The sequence below is a fragment of the Rhinolophus hipposideros genome (assembly GCF_964194185.1).
Source record: "Rhinolophus hipposideros genome assembly, chromosome: 5".
NCBI lineage: Eukaryota > Metazoa > Chordata > Mammalia > Chiroptera > Rhinolophidae > Rhinolophus > Rhinolophus hipposideros.
The window spans coordinates 18,021,117-18,037,727 of NC_138051.1; positions in this window are offsets into that span (position 1 = coordinate 18,021,117).

Genomic DNA, 16,611 nt, shown 5'->3' on the forward strand with positions numbered 1-16,611 from the left:
CATTAAAAATTGGGAGGGATATCTCAGCTGTGGAGATCCCCCTCCTCCCAAGGAACAAGGGACCCCAGCCACACACCAGACTTCCTAGTCCAGGGTTCCAGTGCCAGAGAGAGACGTCCCCATAACTTCTGGCTTTGAAAACCAGTGGAGATTGTGGCTGAGAAACACAGAGGGTGGCTGCAGTCCCAAGCGCTTATCTTAAAGGGACCACATATGGCCTTACTCCCTGATGGACTCACTCTCTCCAAGTGCCAGCACTGCAGCAGCAGCTCCAAAGGTGCCAGGAACATATGGGGAGGAAACGAATTGCCTGACCTCAGGGTGAGGGTTGGAGCAGCAGCTTTCTCTGGGACAGAGGAGCTAGTGAAATCATTATTTCTTTGTTGAGACCTCCCTCTCCCTGTATGCAGATGCAGGTGACTGCCATATCTGAGTCTCCTCAACCTTGCTAACACCATACCTTCATTTGGTCCTGGTGATTCTGAACACCGCCCCCCCACTCCCCACCCAACTTTCAGGCCCGCCCAAGCCACTTCCAATGGCTTTTCTGTACAAACAGCCTGCCTTGTCTCATGCTGTAGACTCTCCTAAAGTCTCACAAAGGTTCACAAAACCAAAAAGCAAGCAGCATCTGGCTTTAGTATGTCGCGCACAACTGGCTGAGCAGCCCTAAGCCTGGCAGTAGCTACAGCTGGCCTCAATTCACAGCTTGGCCTCTTGAGGCACCTCCAAGCTTCATGCAGGTGGTAGCCACCTCTGGGTTGCTTTCTGGCTCACACCAGGTGATCTTGGGTAGGACACAGGCTGTGGCTGATCCCCACCCCCTGCAGTGGGGTCCCTCCCAGGAGACTCCAGGGCTCGAATGCCCTGTGGCCAGCTTTGGACCAAGATGAAGCATCACCAGGCTGCCTCCATAAATGATACACCCAAGGGCAGACTACACAGGCACCAGAGCCCTGCTAAAATGAGCCCTGCTTTGTAGGGTCAGCCCCTGCACAACAGCTCCTCCACTATAGTCATGGCCCGTCCTCACAACCAATCATTCCAAGGGTCACATCCTCCTATTGATGTGCAAACAGCAACCAAGGCCCAACTACAACAGGAGGACAAACACAACCCACACTAGGGACACACCTGGAGCACCCCCTCAGGTGACCAGGGAGGTTGCACCACTGGGACCCCCACTATATAAGGCCACTATACTAAGACTGGGAGGCATAGCAATTCTACATAAAAACAAACACAGGGAGGCAGCCAAAATAGGGAGACAAAAAAAATGTCCAAATAAAAGAACAGCACAAAGCTTCAAAAAGAACTAAACAAAATGGAAACAAGCAATCTACCAGACACAGAGTTCAAAACACTGGTTATAATAAGGATGCTCAATGAGCTCAGGAAGAACTTCAACAAAGAGATAGAAAACATAAAAATGGAGCTAGAAAACATAAAATAGAACCAGTCAGATATAAAAATGTACAATAACTGAAATGAAGAATCCATTACAGGGAATCAACAGTAGTTAGATGAAGCAGAGGGTTGAACTAATGATTTAAAGATAAGGTAGCAGAAAACACCCAATCAGAACAACAAAAAGAAAAAAGAACCGCCCCAAATGAGGAGCGTTTGAGAGGCCTCTGAAACAACATCAAATGTAACAACATTTGCATTGAGAAGGAGAGAAGAGAGAGCAAGGAACTAAAAACCTATTTGAAAGAAATAATGACGGAAAACTTCTCTAACTTGGTGAAGGAAATAGCTATAAAGGCTCAGAAAGCACAGAGAGTCCCAAACAAGATCATCCCAAATAGGCCTACACCAAGACACATCATAATTAAAATGCCAGAGGTTAAAGACAAAGAGAGAATCTTAAAAGTAACAAGAGAAAAGCAGTTAGTTACCTACAAGAGAGTTCCCATAAGACTATCAGCTGATTTCTCAACAGAAACTTTGCAGGCCAGAAGAGATTGGTAGGAAATATTCAAAGTGATGAAAAGCAAGGCCCTACAATCAAGATTACTCTACCCAGCAAAGCTACCAATGAGAATCAAAAGACAGATAAAGAGCTTCCCAGACAAGAATCAGCTAAAGGAGTTCATCACCACCAAACCAGTATTACAAGGAATCTTAGAGGGACTACTTTAAGATGAAAAAAATTTTTAAATATGAATAAAATGGCAATAACTACATTACCCATCAACAATTACTTTCAATGTAAATGGATTAAATGTTCCAATCAAAAGATAGTGTGGCTAAATGGTTAAGAAAACAAGATCCTTACATATGCTGCCTATAAGAGACTTACTTCAGATTGAAAGACACACACAGACTGAAAGTAAAGGAATTGAAAAAAATATTTCTTGAAAATGGAAACAAACAAACAAAAAACTAGGGTAGCAGTACCTATACCAGCCAAAATAGACTTTAAAACAAAGGCTATAACAAGAGACAAGAAGTAATCCCACCTCTGGTATTTATCTGAAGAAACCCAAAACCATACTTCAAGGGAATGTGTGCATCCATATTTTAATTGCAGCATTGTTTACAATGGCTAAGATGTGGAGTCAGCTTGGGTGTCTGTCGATGAAAGAATGGATAAAGAGAAGGTGGTACATATATACAATAGAATATTGCTTGGCCATGGAAGGTTCTTGCCATCTCCGACGGCATGGATGAACCTGGGCGGTATTGTTTAGATTGTTGAGTGGAGTATGGCAGACAGAGAAAGACAGAAGCAATTATTTTACTTATATATAAAATCTAAAGAACAAAACAAACAAACAAACAAAACAGAAACAAACTCATAGGTACAGAGAACATTTTGATGGTTGCCAGAGGGTGGGGGTTGGGAGGCAGAGTGAAAAATGTGAAGGGATTAAGAAGTACAAATTGGTAGTTACAAAATAGTCATGGGGATATAAAGTAAAGCATAGGGAATATAGTCAATAATGTGGCAATAGTTATGTACATAGTGCGAGGTAGTTACTTGACTAGTCAGGGGGATTATTTCTTAAATTATATAAATGTCTAACCACTATGTTGTACACCTGAAATTAATATAAAATAATATTGAATGTCAACTGTAATTGAAAATCTAAACAAAAAAAGGGAAGGGGAAAGATGAAATGGAATAAAAGTTAAAAATTTCCAGGTGTAAAACAAATAAGTTATGAGGGTATAATGTACAGCAAGGGGAATATAGTCAATAATATTGTGATTGCATGGTACAGTTTCAGATGGTTGCTGGACTTATCATGGTGATCACTTCTTTAAATAACTATGATTAAATAACTTGTTAATGTTAAATAACTATGGTGTACCACTGAAACAAACATAATGTTGTATGTTAGTTATATTTTAACAAATTTTTGTTTAAAAAGAAGAATTTAGCTGACCCATTGCTTTGCATTCTATGGTTACCCCTTTCAGGTTTTTGATCTCCTGTTGCTTAGCAATATCTACATAGATATAACTTCCATCTAGTGACGAAATCATGTATTTGTGGCCTCTGTTAACATCAAGATAAGCTGATCTCTATGTACCCTACACAGTAAAGGATACTTGGGCTCTATTTTATCCTTATAAGGAGAAAAAAAGAGATGAGAGAAGCTTTTTTCTTCCCACGTTCTTCTCTGTTCTGTTTATCTATTGCTGCATAACAAACCATTTCAAAACTTAGTAGCCTAATACAACTACTTACATAATCTCTTATAGTTCTGTGGTTTGACTTGGCTCAGTTGTATCATTATGGCTTTTTATCTTTTGTGCAATTGCAGTCAGGTGGCAGCAGGGGCTGGAGTCTTCTGAAAGCCAGACTGAGCTGGACATCCAAGATGGCTTCTTCTCCCACATGCCTGATGCCTGAGCTGGGATAGCTGGAGCAGGAGGCTAGATATCTCCCTCTCCACATGGCTAGCTTGGGCTTCATAGCACTGGCTTACAGGGTGTAGGGGGCAGGGGTGAGAGATGCAATGGGAGTGGTCCACTCCTGGGAAGGAATATTTTATCACTGACCTTGTTTAAAGTTGCTTATGCATGGTAATAATAAAAATCAGACTGACTTTTAGTTGATTTTAATATTGTCTTGAAATTTTCTATTAGACAATGCACCCCCTTTTTCTCACACGCTAAGTGGACTACCTCCACTGTCTCAGTACACCACTACTTCTTAACCCATGCATCTAGTTGGATAGTTGGACTTCTTGCCTGGCTTCCTCCTGAGCTAGCATTCTAGGAAGACAGGCAAAAACTGTGAGCCGTTTTATGACCTAGCCTCAGAAGTCATGAAGTATCACATCCATTGCAGGCTATGGGTCAAACACAAGTCTCACAACCACCCACGAGGAGAAGACTAAACAAGTGTGAGTACTAGAAAGCAGACTTCACTGGGGACCATCCTGAGAGACAAGCAACCACATTCTGTATTACCATTTGTAGTTCAGAACCATATGCTTATTTAACCAAAGCTGTAATTGACTGGATTTAAACCAGCAACCTACTACAACTGTAAAGGACTTTGCTGAAAGAGATTTTGAATTCGGGATTTTATTGAGCTTTGGGACCCTCTGATGAATTTTTTTTAAATTATTTGTTGCTGAGATAACAGAACTTCAAGCACATAGTGCAAACCTGTTGGTATAACTTTTGAGTCAATTCATTTTATTTCACCCTAACCTTGGGCCACAAGTCTTCCAAATGGTTGTATTTATAGCTCAATTCCATTTTTCAAATGTACTAATCTGAATAAGTAGGAACATTCCAAAGCCATATCACTCCATTATAACTCAAAATTGCTCACAGAGTTCCCAGGCCAGCTATGCATAGAATCTTCAGTTTTCCTGAACTTATAAATTATGACCAACTTGAATGTCAAGACCCTAGAGGCTTAAATATTTCTTAAAGTGACAATAGTTAACCCTTTTTATGTGCCAGGCACTGTTCTGTGTGCTTCATGTATATATTAACTCATAACAACCCTATAAGGTAGTAGTAACATGGTTATTCTCATTTGTGGATGAGGAAACTGAGGCTCAAAGAGGTTAAGAAATCTGTCTCAGATCTCAAAGCTAGCAATGAGAAGAACCAATGCAGTCTGATTCCAGAAGTCGAGCTCTTACTAACCATGCTATAATGCTCCATAAATCACAGAGTAGGTATCACAGAGAAAAAAAGAATATGCATATGATTATGCACTAAATCCTTAAGAAAAATTTCCGTAGTCAATAGTTAAATCAGACATATGACTTAAACATGTTGAGGGGTACTAATGATATGACTTGCTCCTCACATACAAACAGGTCAGTATCTGCTGAGGGAGACAAGACTAATACCCAAACAGTAACTGAACAGTATCAAATGGTACTATACATAAATAAGTCATGAAATGTGTGATGATTTAGACTATAATGTTGTAGGAATCCAGGTGAGGACATTGTGACACTGGACAGAGCACATTCTTATTCAGTCAAATTACAAAAACTCATGTTTTCTTTTTCCATATGCATTGCCATCTGTGACTTTCAGTCCCTCTATAACTACATGATTAATACAGAGTGGTCCACTAAATCAGACTCGTGATTTATGCAGCAACCTGATTTCAGTAGACCTCCCTCACGAAGAAACCATCACTCTGCACTGTTAGGGTGCCTGAAGCAATAACAAGGATGAACAATTTTTTTTAAATGTTTAACAAGGGGGTGTGATTTACTGTCTCAGAGAGTGGTTACCTTGAAGATGGAAAACTGAGCCCTCAACTGATTCCTTTGCTAAAGGAGAAGCTTGTTTTGGCTCAGGGAATAAAACACCCTCAAGATTCTAAGGTCATATTCTAAGCTCCAAATCTGGCTCTGACCTTGGACTGGTCACTTAACTTGCAGAGAGAACAGACAGTAAAGGTAAAGAATTTACAGGTGAATGACAACATTGAAAATACATTAAATCTATTACCTTATGGTACAAAAATGCCAAACACTGCATTTGGGGGAAAGCAATCCTTCAAGAGCATTGACCTAGTCAAATGCAGCCACTTTAAAGAATATTCTGAGTGTACTTTAAATTAGGATCCATTCATATTTTTACCAATGAAGCAAAAACTAAAAACTGAAAAAACAAAACAAAAACAGCATGGGCGGTAGGGAGAAAGCAAGATATGTAACACGCAACAACACTACTTTGCTGCCTCTGTGGGGAAAATGAAATATGAGAGTGTGTTGTCATGCAGCAACCTAACCGTCTGCCCCCTCATGCCTATCCCTAAAGAAAAAAGAGTCTGTGAGACTGTTCCTTTCAGGGACTTTGCTTCACCTTTGTGCTTACACCTCATGTCTCTCTGTTTGGCCCCCCAAAGATGGCTGGTCAGTCAATGACAGGTAAGATTCCCCACGGAAGGAAAAACCGACGCCAGGCACAGCTGTGTGGGGACCACCAGGAGAACTCATGGGGTCGATAGAGGTGGGCATAGCCCCCCATCTTCCCCTGGCTAAGGAGAGCTTCTGCCTCTATGGCTATATTCCTTCCCACAACTTGCTTGGGAAGTGAGTCAAGGATGTGATAACATCAGTTCTCCTTCCATTCTTATCAATAAGTTACAGCATAAAGGTTTTGTCCCTGGGGAGGTACATACCACAATTGTTAAGACATCATGGGACTTTCGATTCCGGCTGTTCGAAGGCAAGGGTGATTGGTTTGAATCAGTTTTCTGGTATGATGTATGAGACTCACAGACCATGGAGAAAACAATGCTACTTCCTTGTGTGTACATCAATAAAAACCACAAGATGGCCCAATTCAGGGCTCTCAGTCCTTTGAGGCTGGGAGATCCTTAGCCCCCTGTTTCATAACTTTCTTGATTTCTGTTTCTTTCTTAACCCTTCACCTCCCCTTCTCGTTCTCTCACTGCCCGTGTTGAGCTGGACGTGACAAGAGTCATGAAATTAAGTTGATTTATTCCTATCACATCTTATAAGACTACTTGAAGAAAAATCATAAAGCGTCAGCAAATAATGATTCCTACTTCAATGACAAATAAATATCTGTCACAATGATATTAAATGTTCAGGACTAGACCTTGGGAGCTTAATAAATTATTGCAGATCTTAAACTTTGAGCCCAGACCATATTTCAAAGAAATACCTTCTTTTAGAAGGAGATTGAAAAGAATCAGTTATATTAATTGAGACTTCCTTAAAAACGGTTTCAGCAAATTCTTTTTTTTTCTAAGCACATTATTAGCATGGACATTTAATAGTCAAATTCAAATTTATCAACAGCTTTAACAACAGCTATCATAAGAGCACATCTTTTAATATTATAGTTTTGATGACTTTTATGAAAATCTCCAACTATTTAAAAATACACATTATTTTTCATTAGCAAATTAATTTAACAAAAGTTTATCTCAAGAATTTTTAAAGCACTAAAATTAACTCACAAAGAAGAAATTATGATAAAGCTGCTGCAAAAACAGATAAAAGACTGGACAGATCACTTAACCTATTAAAACAACTATGGAATGGCATTATATTAAGAAACCTAATAATATGTTCTTGATGCCATTAATCATGTCAGCCCCATTAATTAACACTAGATGTTATTAGGAAAACACATCATTTATCTTTAAAGTTTATAGAAGAACAAAAATCGTTTTGATTTAAATCCCCAACAAACACCAAATAGTCTAAGACACAAAGTTCCAATGGTCTTAATGATCTAGTTTTCAGTTCAAAGTAAAAATGCCATTTAAATCCAACCATAAAAAAAAAAAGAGGAGAACATCTTTGGCCCTAGATTTATTATTATGCTTCAATTATCTGGGAGCTTTTAGTTCAGCTCTCATAATTCCATGTCACAAAAAACTTAAATTATGTTCTGATCCAGGCTTTAAATTGTCTTAGTGTTCCTTCCATGCTTTTAAAAACTGCATTTAAGACTTGCCTTTGTGGTGTTTTGCTTGGGATGCAGCATTCTGTGCTTTCCCAAAGGACCGTGAGCCTGGATAAGCACAGTGAGGTCTTCTAGCTGACGCCCTGGACTCATCATGCCTAGCTCTGCTCCCAGACTCCCCAAGCAACTCCCTGAGTGACTCTGGAAGTCCTTTAAAAACTTGGCATAAGTCTTTCATCTATAAAGTAAGAATAAATTCATTCATTTTCTTGCCCAGAATTATGATAAGATGCTGGGGGAGGGGGGAATCATAACTTCCTACCTATGTTGTGATGCTTTGTAGAAAGAAGTTTAGTTGGGAAAATTAAGGCAAAGTTTGTGCAAGCTTTAAAATATTAATAATGGCCTCAGCGATCTCTTTCCAGTTACAGTGAAAATTCTATAGAAATTTATATTAGCCCCCAAATTAGAAACAACCCAAATGTCCATCAATAGCAAAATGGATAAACAGATTGCAGCATATCTATCCGATGGAATATTACTCAACTATAAAAAGAATAAACTACATAAAAAGAATAAACTTATGCATAAAAAAGTGGACAAATCTCAGAAACATTATGCTTAATGAAAGAAGCCAGACTTGAAAGAGTACATACTATATAATTCCATTTATATGAAAGCCAAATACAGGTAAAACTAATGGAGACAGAAATGAGATAGTGATTGCAAAAGTGGGTAGCATAATTGACAGAAAAAGAGCACAGGGGAAATTGGGGAGCATGGAGGAGTGGAAATATTCTATATCTTGTCTGGAACAATGGCTACACAGGTATCTATAATTATCAAAATTTACCAATGTGAGAACTTAAAACCTGTGCATTTTACTGTATGTTACATGTATGTCAATAAAATAATCTTGCCAAAACAATTCCTATAGGAGCTAAAATTTGCTGAGAACTTCCCCAGACCATAAGAACTGATTTAGAGTTAACAAACTCTGGAGAAAAAAAAAATGGGGACCAAAATTAGAGTTATTGGCCAAAGGGGACTCTAGCTTTATCTGTAATATTTTTCATCAATTTAGCTCTTTGCTCTTTTCATTTAATATATCTAGGAGATCAATTCATATTAGTATATGGAGCTGCCTCATTGCTTTTAACAGTTGTATAGTTGTGTCAGCCAAGGTTCAATCAGGGAACAATTTAGAGTTTATAGTGTGAACGATATATAATAGGAATTAGTCTTTATACAAGTGTGGGAAGAGCCAGGAAAGTAAACATCTGAAAGGGGGAGTTGACATTTCAGAGGGGTCACCAAACAGTCAATCTAAGAAGCCAGGCAGGTCCTGCTGCCAAAGCAGTACCACAAAAGAAAGCAAGGGTAAAGTCTATGGGATGTTCTTCCGTCTGTGCATGTGAGCAAAGCACTAGCCAAGAGGAAAAGTTGGACATGGAGCAAAGAAGAGTGAGGACTCACTGTAAACACAGCCCCTCTGAGTCCACCTGTCACCACATCTGACCGCCATGACCTTAAGAAAGTAATGATGCTGTTCACTTCCACTTTCCAAGGCTCCCATAAGTTCCTCTTCTGGCCAACTCTAATTCAGAATCCTACAGGGTAGGGGACTCTGGGAAGTGTAGCTCTAGCTTTACCCAGTTAACCCAGTACAAATTACCATGATAGTATTTTTTTTTTTGGTGTGACTTGACCATAATTTAATCAATCACCTACTGATGCACATTTGAATGGTAACTGATCCTTGCTCTTACAAATAATGGTGCGTGAACATCCTGGTCAATCCCCATGTACACATGCAGGAGTGCATCTGTGGGATATACCCCCAGATAAGGATTGGTCCAGATTTATCCCTAATGTCCATTCCTGGTCACATGGCCATGTAGGTGGGACTCCAAAATTGGACCCAGCCTGGTGAGGTGCTCCCCATTTGAATCAGAGAGCAAGTACCATGGCTTGTGGCTCCATCAAAACTTCATCATCCAAGTAAAGGAAAACAATCCCCAAAAGGAAGATTGGACACTTTTTATACACCCGGGACTCTCAGCCTCAGCACTATTGACCTTTGGGGCAGCATAATTCTTTGTTGTCACACAAAAATGTCTCCTGCGGGATCGAATTATCACCCACTGAGAACCACCAGGCAAACAACAAGTTATCTTGTTGCAAAAGATAAAGCTTACTGGGCATGAAATGAAAAGATATATTTAGAAGTAGTGCATTTTGCATAATAAGGGGAAGGGTGATCTGGTGTTTGAGAGTGACACAATAGCCTTGAGTAAAATGGAGTCAAGGATATTGGACAAAGAAAAAAGTTACTGAGAAAAAAATAGTTTGTTCACAAAACAGGAAAGGCATATAAAGAGTTGGTGTATGTCCAAGGAAGAACTACTTTGAAAACCTTCACATTTTAATTTTCCTTCAGGCTCTGAGAACAATCATTGTAAACATCATGTTATTAATTTTTTTCCTAATTTGTAATTCTCTCCTTTACACACAAATCTTCAGGAAAAGTGTTCTACGCACAGCTGCCTTATTTATGTTAGTGGTACTTTGAGGGAAAGAAGAAAGAGGTGGTGTCCAGAGATGACGAGAGGATAACAGATGCAAAGACAAGATGCTACCAGAGCGTAAGATTCAGAAGAAGAATGTCTTGAAATGCAAACACTTCCGGAAAATCACAACAATATTGGGAAGGGGCACCCTGGGCTCCCCACTTCTCATGGAGTGGGGTCTTGAGCCATTTTAATTGGATATTAAAGGAAAGATTGACTGTAGAAGGTGGGTGAACTTGGAAATACGTTCCATAGATTTTTAATATATGCATAAACAGAAATCTGGAAGGGTGTATAGAGGCCTGAAATATCATTAAGAGCATAGACTCTGGAGTCAGACTATGTTTCCATCTCAACTCTGCCACTTAGAACTATGTATCTTTGGGAAAGTTATTAAAGCCTCTGAGACTCCATTTCCTTCTCTTTAAATAGGGAAATAGTGTCTACAGAGTAGGGCTGCCATGAGGATTAAATGAGGTACAATTGTAAAGGGTTGAGACAAGTACCTGGCATATCGTAATTGCTGTACAAGGTCTTGTTAAGTAAAATAAATAAATATACATCAAATTGTTAACAGTGATTTTATTTCTAGGGAATAAGATTATGGGTGTTTGAATTGTTTAAATTTAGTACTCACTTCTGAATTGTTTAAATGTTCTACAATGAGAATGTTACTTACAAAATCAGGAAAAAATAAGAAAAGACTTCCATTTAGGGAAAATGCAAAGTATCTTTATGGTAAGCATCAGAAGTACATTCTTTTTACAACAAATGGTAACATAATCTACTTATTGTAAAGTTTTCTGTTAAAATAGAATCCCTATGTTTTAAAGAAGGTCAAATCTGGACATGTGTTCAGCTCAAGACTCAACTTATCTATCATGAGAAGACAAAGAAGACTAATGAATAAATCTGCTCAGATTCTGCTTCTGTTTCTAGAGTCTATTACCTTCATAAGAAACATAAGTGTCTGTTTGTAAGATATAATATACTTGAATAATACAAATCCTGCATTTCTTAAACAAGGACCCAGATTCATTCATTATTGGTGAATAATTAAGATTGCTACAGATATATAATATTCTTAAAAACACATTATGTGGTTGACAAATAGAATTACAATAGGACTCTGCCCTGTTATTCCCATTTGGACACTATAGCAACATGTATATTAGATGCAAAATGCTCATGTTTTAGGATCTTCACAAATCTCTATATAGCTCCAACTGCATCTCTGATTTTATTTTATGGGTTAAACTTGGTTCAAACAGGTATTTGTTACATTCTGCCTTGTGTAAGGACTGTATGCAGAGGATTTAAAGATATACACCCCTCCTGGGTGGTTTGCAGTCTACTTGGGAGGACCACACAACAGGTTCCTTGGCTGGAGGGAGCAGAGTGGAGGGAGGAGTAGGAAGGGGATTTGTATTAGGAAGCTCTCAGATCTTCTGCACCTACTGAAAATACCATCTATCAGCCTACCCTTTCCTTTTCTTCTGTCACTCAATCTAATCAATTATAGGAGCAAAATTGCCCCACCACCTAGAGGAGTGGGGCCCAGGAAACCTTATTTTCTAAAGTGTAGAGAATGCAAGGCCCCTGTAACATATATGATGGGAACACTAGAACATCTAGCACAGAATTCCCAATCTTGCATTTATAACCAGTAGGAAGCACAAAGAGTATTAAACAAAGCTAGGATAATATGCTGCTCCATTGACCAACACATTTATCTCCATCTTCTGGCAAGTACATCCCTCCCTTATTTTAGAAATTACTGTGCCCCTTTCAACTCCAACCATGTGGTTACAATGGGAGCTGGCATGTTCTTGTATGATCCTGTCCTCCTCCTTGTCACAGCTGATGGGTCCAAGGGTGAGCAACCACCTGAAACAGGTGACCACAGTTCTTCCCCAGTATTTTTTGAAGTGGATCTGGGGGAAAAGAGTCAGTCTGTCTCATTGGTGGAAGAAGTTGTAACATGAGAAACTCCTAAGCAAGGTGTCAACAGCCCCATTAGTTAATGGGGAGAAAGCAGATCTGCAGTGGGAGAAAATAATGGTCGTGCTAAGAGAAACAGAAGCCAAAAAAGAGAGGGGAAGTCCTGGTGAGCTGAAGTTTCTTGTTCAAGGATTCCTGTGGCCCTGCTGCATTTCTCTCTGCCCTTAATGTGATTTAGTTGTCCTACTCGTCTTTCAATTTCAGCTACCGTGAGATCTTTCCATTAAATTCCCCTTTTTCCTAAACTAGTTAAATATGGATTTCAGACACTTGCAAAGTCTAGTGACTCAAATAAGTTTTTCCCGGCCCAAATAAATTATGGAGTAGTTCTTAAACATGTCTTGCAAACAGCCATCCTATTTCTTCACAGAACACCCTCAGCATTATATTGATATTCTATTAGATTGATTGTTGTAATGGATTTCTCTAGTTAACAGAGATTTCATACCAAGTTTGTGTGGTAGACTTACATCCCTGGGTTATTAGATTACTTCGATAGAAAGCCTATTGTATCTGATATTTCCTCTTCTTTCTTCTCTTTTATCAGTATTGCCTTATATTAGATGGCAAACAGCCAACCTCAGGAATCCTTCGGTCAACCTCATTTTCCCAAGGCAAATTGTCCTATAGGTAAATTACTCTTGGTCAGATTTCATGGGATCATAGGACTGGTAGGAATCTTATTACTTTTATAGACCTTTTATTGGAAGCCATCTTAAGTCTGGTAAAAATCTCAAATAACCAAATATGTGTACATGCAATCAATACATCTTCTTTAGAGCGTGTCTAAATCACTACTGTCGACCCAAAAAAAAGCACTAAAACTATTTTTTATATCAATACTCTCACTTTCAGTTTGGGAATTCTAAAGTGCCCCTTCTCCATCCATTAGGACAGAGATCAATATGCCTTATTATAAAAGGAACAATAATATTAAAAAAATAATAGCATAAATAATAAATCATGCAACTTCATTTTCTTTGTGAAATAAATGATTATACTATTGCTGATTGCCTGCAGAGGCAAAATGCTACAAATGGTAAGTACAATAAATTAACTGGGGTTCACTGGCATACTTTCTTTGAAGTATTTAGAATGACTCATGGAATATTATATATCTGTAGCAATCTTAATTATTCACCAATAATGAATGAATCGGGGTCCTTGTTTAAGAAATGCAGGATTTATATTATTCAAGTATATTATGCCTTACAAACAGACACTTATGTTTCTTATGAAGGTAGCAGACTCCAGAAATAGAAGCAGAATCTGAGCAGAAAATCTCCATTCCATCTACTCAGCCTATGGCAAGCCAAACTAATTGTTTTCCCCAAAGCAACACGACAACCAGGTACAGCCGACCATCATTTCCATTCATCCTGGAAGAAGCAGGAGTCTCAAGAGAAGAGATCTAGGAAAGTCATGAGATTTTTCTTCGATTTTTATTAGATTTTCCGAACCTGCACTACCTGTTGGAGATGCAGGATTAAACAATCAAAGTGACTGCATTTCTAAGCAAGCACAATACCTATGGGAGAAACTTCATGTTAGTAAAAATATATATATTTATTGGGTACCTACTATGGATTAAGCTCTGTGCTAGACACCCGTCTTAGTTTTTTAACCAAGCTAGAGAGAAAAAAATATGAAACTATGGAAAAAGGAATGAGGACACAAGTAAAACTAATGTGTACAGTGTTCATCCAACGCTTTAAGATTTAAAGTGTGGTCTGCTGACAAACAGCATCAGGCTCACCTGGGAGCTAGTTAGAAATACAGAAGCTCAAGTCCCAATCCCAGACCTCCCCCAGAACTCAGAGCTGCATTGCACTAATGTCCCCATTTGCACATTAAAGTTTGAGAAGTTGAGTTTAACCAACTCCCTCACCTGAGAATTGACGAAAATAAAGCTCAGGGAAGTTAAGCTCAGGTGTGTCATCACCAAACAGCTAGTTAGGGACTCAGTTGGGACTCCCAGGTCTCCTAGTTTGCAGGCCAATGGAAGTCAAGGTACTGCAGGATTTTAGACAAGAGGAAGTTAAGTGTGTTTCGTTCCCTCAAATGACCAGTGATTGTTCCCATCCACTCTGAGCAATGTGCACACAGAAGGCCAGAGTGAGCCGGATCACTCAGCCTCTTTCATGTACCCCCCCACAAACCAGGCTCAAGCCTCAGCCCTCCCTGGAGAGACTGCCCCTTTCATAGGTCCTTATCCTAACCTGTCCCAAGGCCATTAAATAACCAGCCGCTTCATGATATCTTTCCCAGTGACTCCAAATCCTCTTCAGTCTTTCCCTTCTTAATTCAGATTTGCTCCTACATTCTCCATAGTACATCTATCTTACATAGGTCCTTATTACAGCCTGTCACATGTTCTAATTTTCCACACTACAGATACTGGCAAATGATTATATAGATGCAATCTTCTCCTCTACTGCCCTTTTCAGAAAATCGACCTATGTCTCCTTTCCTAAATAGGTTGCTTTTATTTTATTATATTATATTAGACTAACACACAATCCCAGCCACAAAAGTAATTCTGAACTCTTCATGGAGGAAGGGACCAACCTCTTTCCCAATGCAGGGACCCTCTCTGAAACATCTCTGAGAAACAGTCATTCAGTTTTTACTTGCATACTTTCTGTGTCAGGAAACTCTCTACATTTTTAAGGCAGCACTTTTTTTTTTATTTGTTTTATTCTGAATAACTTTAATTGTTAGAAAATTCTGGGATGAAATCTACATCCCTCTAATTTCTACCATGTGTCCTCTACCATGTGTTCTGCTTTTTGAGGTCGTTTAGAACAGTTTATATCTATCTTCCATAGGAAAGTGTTGTAAGTATTTGAACTAATTTGTGAAAAGCAATTTGGCAACACAAGGCAGGCTTAGTAGTTAAAGCAATGAAAATCTTTTCATTTGAAGCCTGTATCCTGCATTTTCTGCCCCTGTACTTCTTAATAAACTTACACTATCAAGAAATTTGTGTTGAACACCTACTATGTCCTAGGCTCTAGAGGGGACATGCATTTCTGGGAGTTTATAGGACAGAAGGAAGATAACAAGATCACATACATCCCTGACAATGCAGAATGGAAACAATTTCACAATGGAAGCTTGAGGCCATTTTATCACACTTTGTATTTCATCCAGGTCTTCCTAAATTGCCAAAGTGTAAACCTTTCTGGTCATTGCTCCTCTTTCATACTCCTATCCTGATTTATTTTTATGTTTCTTCCTGGGTAAATCATCATCTCATGGCTACCCTTCTAGATAATCCTTTCCACATGCCTTTCAGAATTCCATCTCCAAAATAGATAAACTTCCCCCAAACCCTCAACCTTTCCTCAGAATGCTCTCCCCGCTTGTGCACCAGAATTTCCCCTGAGGATGCTATCTCCCTCCATATAAAAGTGAAAGCTGCTCATTTTCCCAGTGTCAACACACCACTGAGCCAGGGAAGGAAGGTTTGCCATCTTGAAGCTTCCCAATGGCCCTCCAGATCCCTCACTTATCCATTTGTTCACTCATTCATTCAATAAATATTGAGTACCTGCTATGTTTCAGGCACACACTAGGGCCCTTCATCCAGTATACAAACACCTCTTTTAAGGTTAATACAATCTAGTTACAGAACTAACTTGAGAGTCATGTGAAAGTTCCTCTCAGCTACAGTATGTTCTTCCTGGACACTGTGGCAATCACTATTGAGTTGAGGACATATTTTTCAGTTGCATTTCTGAATTTCATTTCCCTTGCTAGGGGAGTAAGTGAAAACTTCCCTACTACTTCTTCATCATTATTATAATTTGGGCGGAGGGCAGGATTCTTTCACAAATTCAGGAGCATGAAGGATAAACAAAGGAAATTGGTAATGTTAAAGGTTTGTAGGTTTCTATCATGATTTAGAAGGAGATACTTGAGGGCAAATATTATTTTGGAGATGTATAAATTTCCTCTTTCTCCTTAACGATACAAGTCTCAATGAGGCTGGCGTTGGCAATTTCCTCTAATTACTTTGGACTATGTGAACCTGAGGACCAAAGGACATATGGGCAACTGTCATGGTGGCTTTTTGGTGGATTTTCCAAAGGTGCAAGGGCCAACTGACCGTAGAGAGCACCACTGGTTGACACTTAGGCCATATTAACCTCTCTCTCTC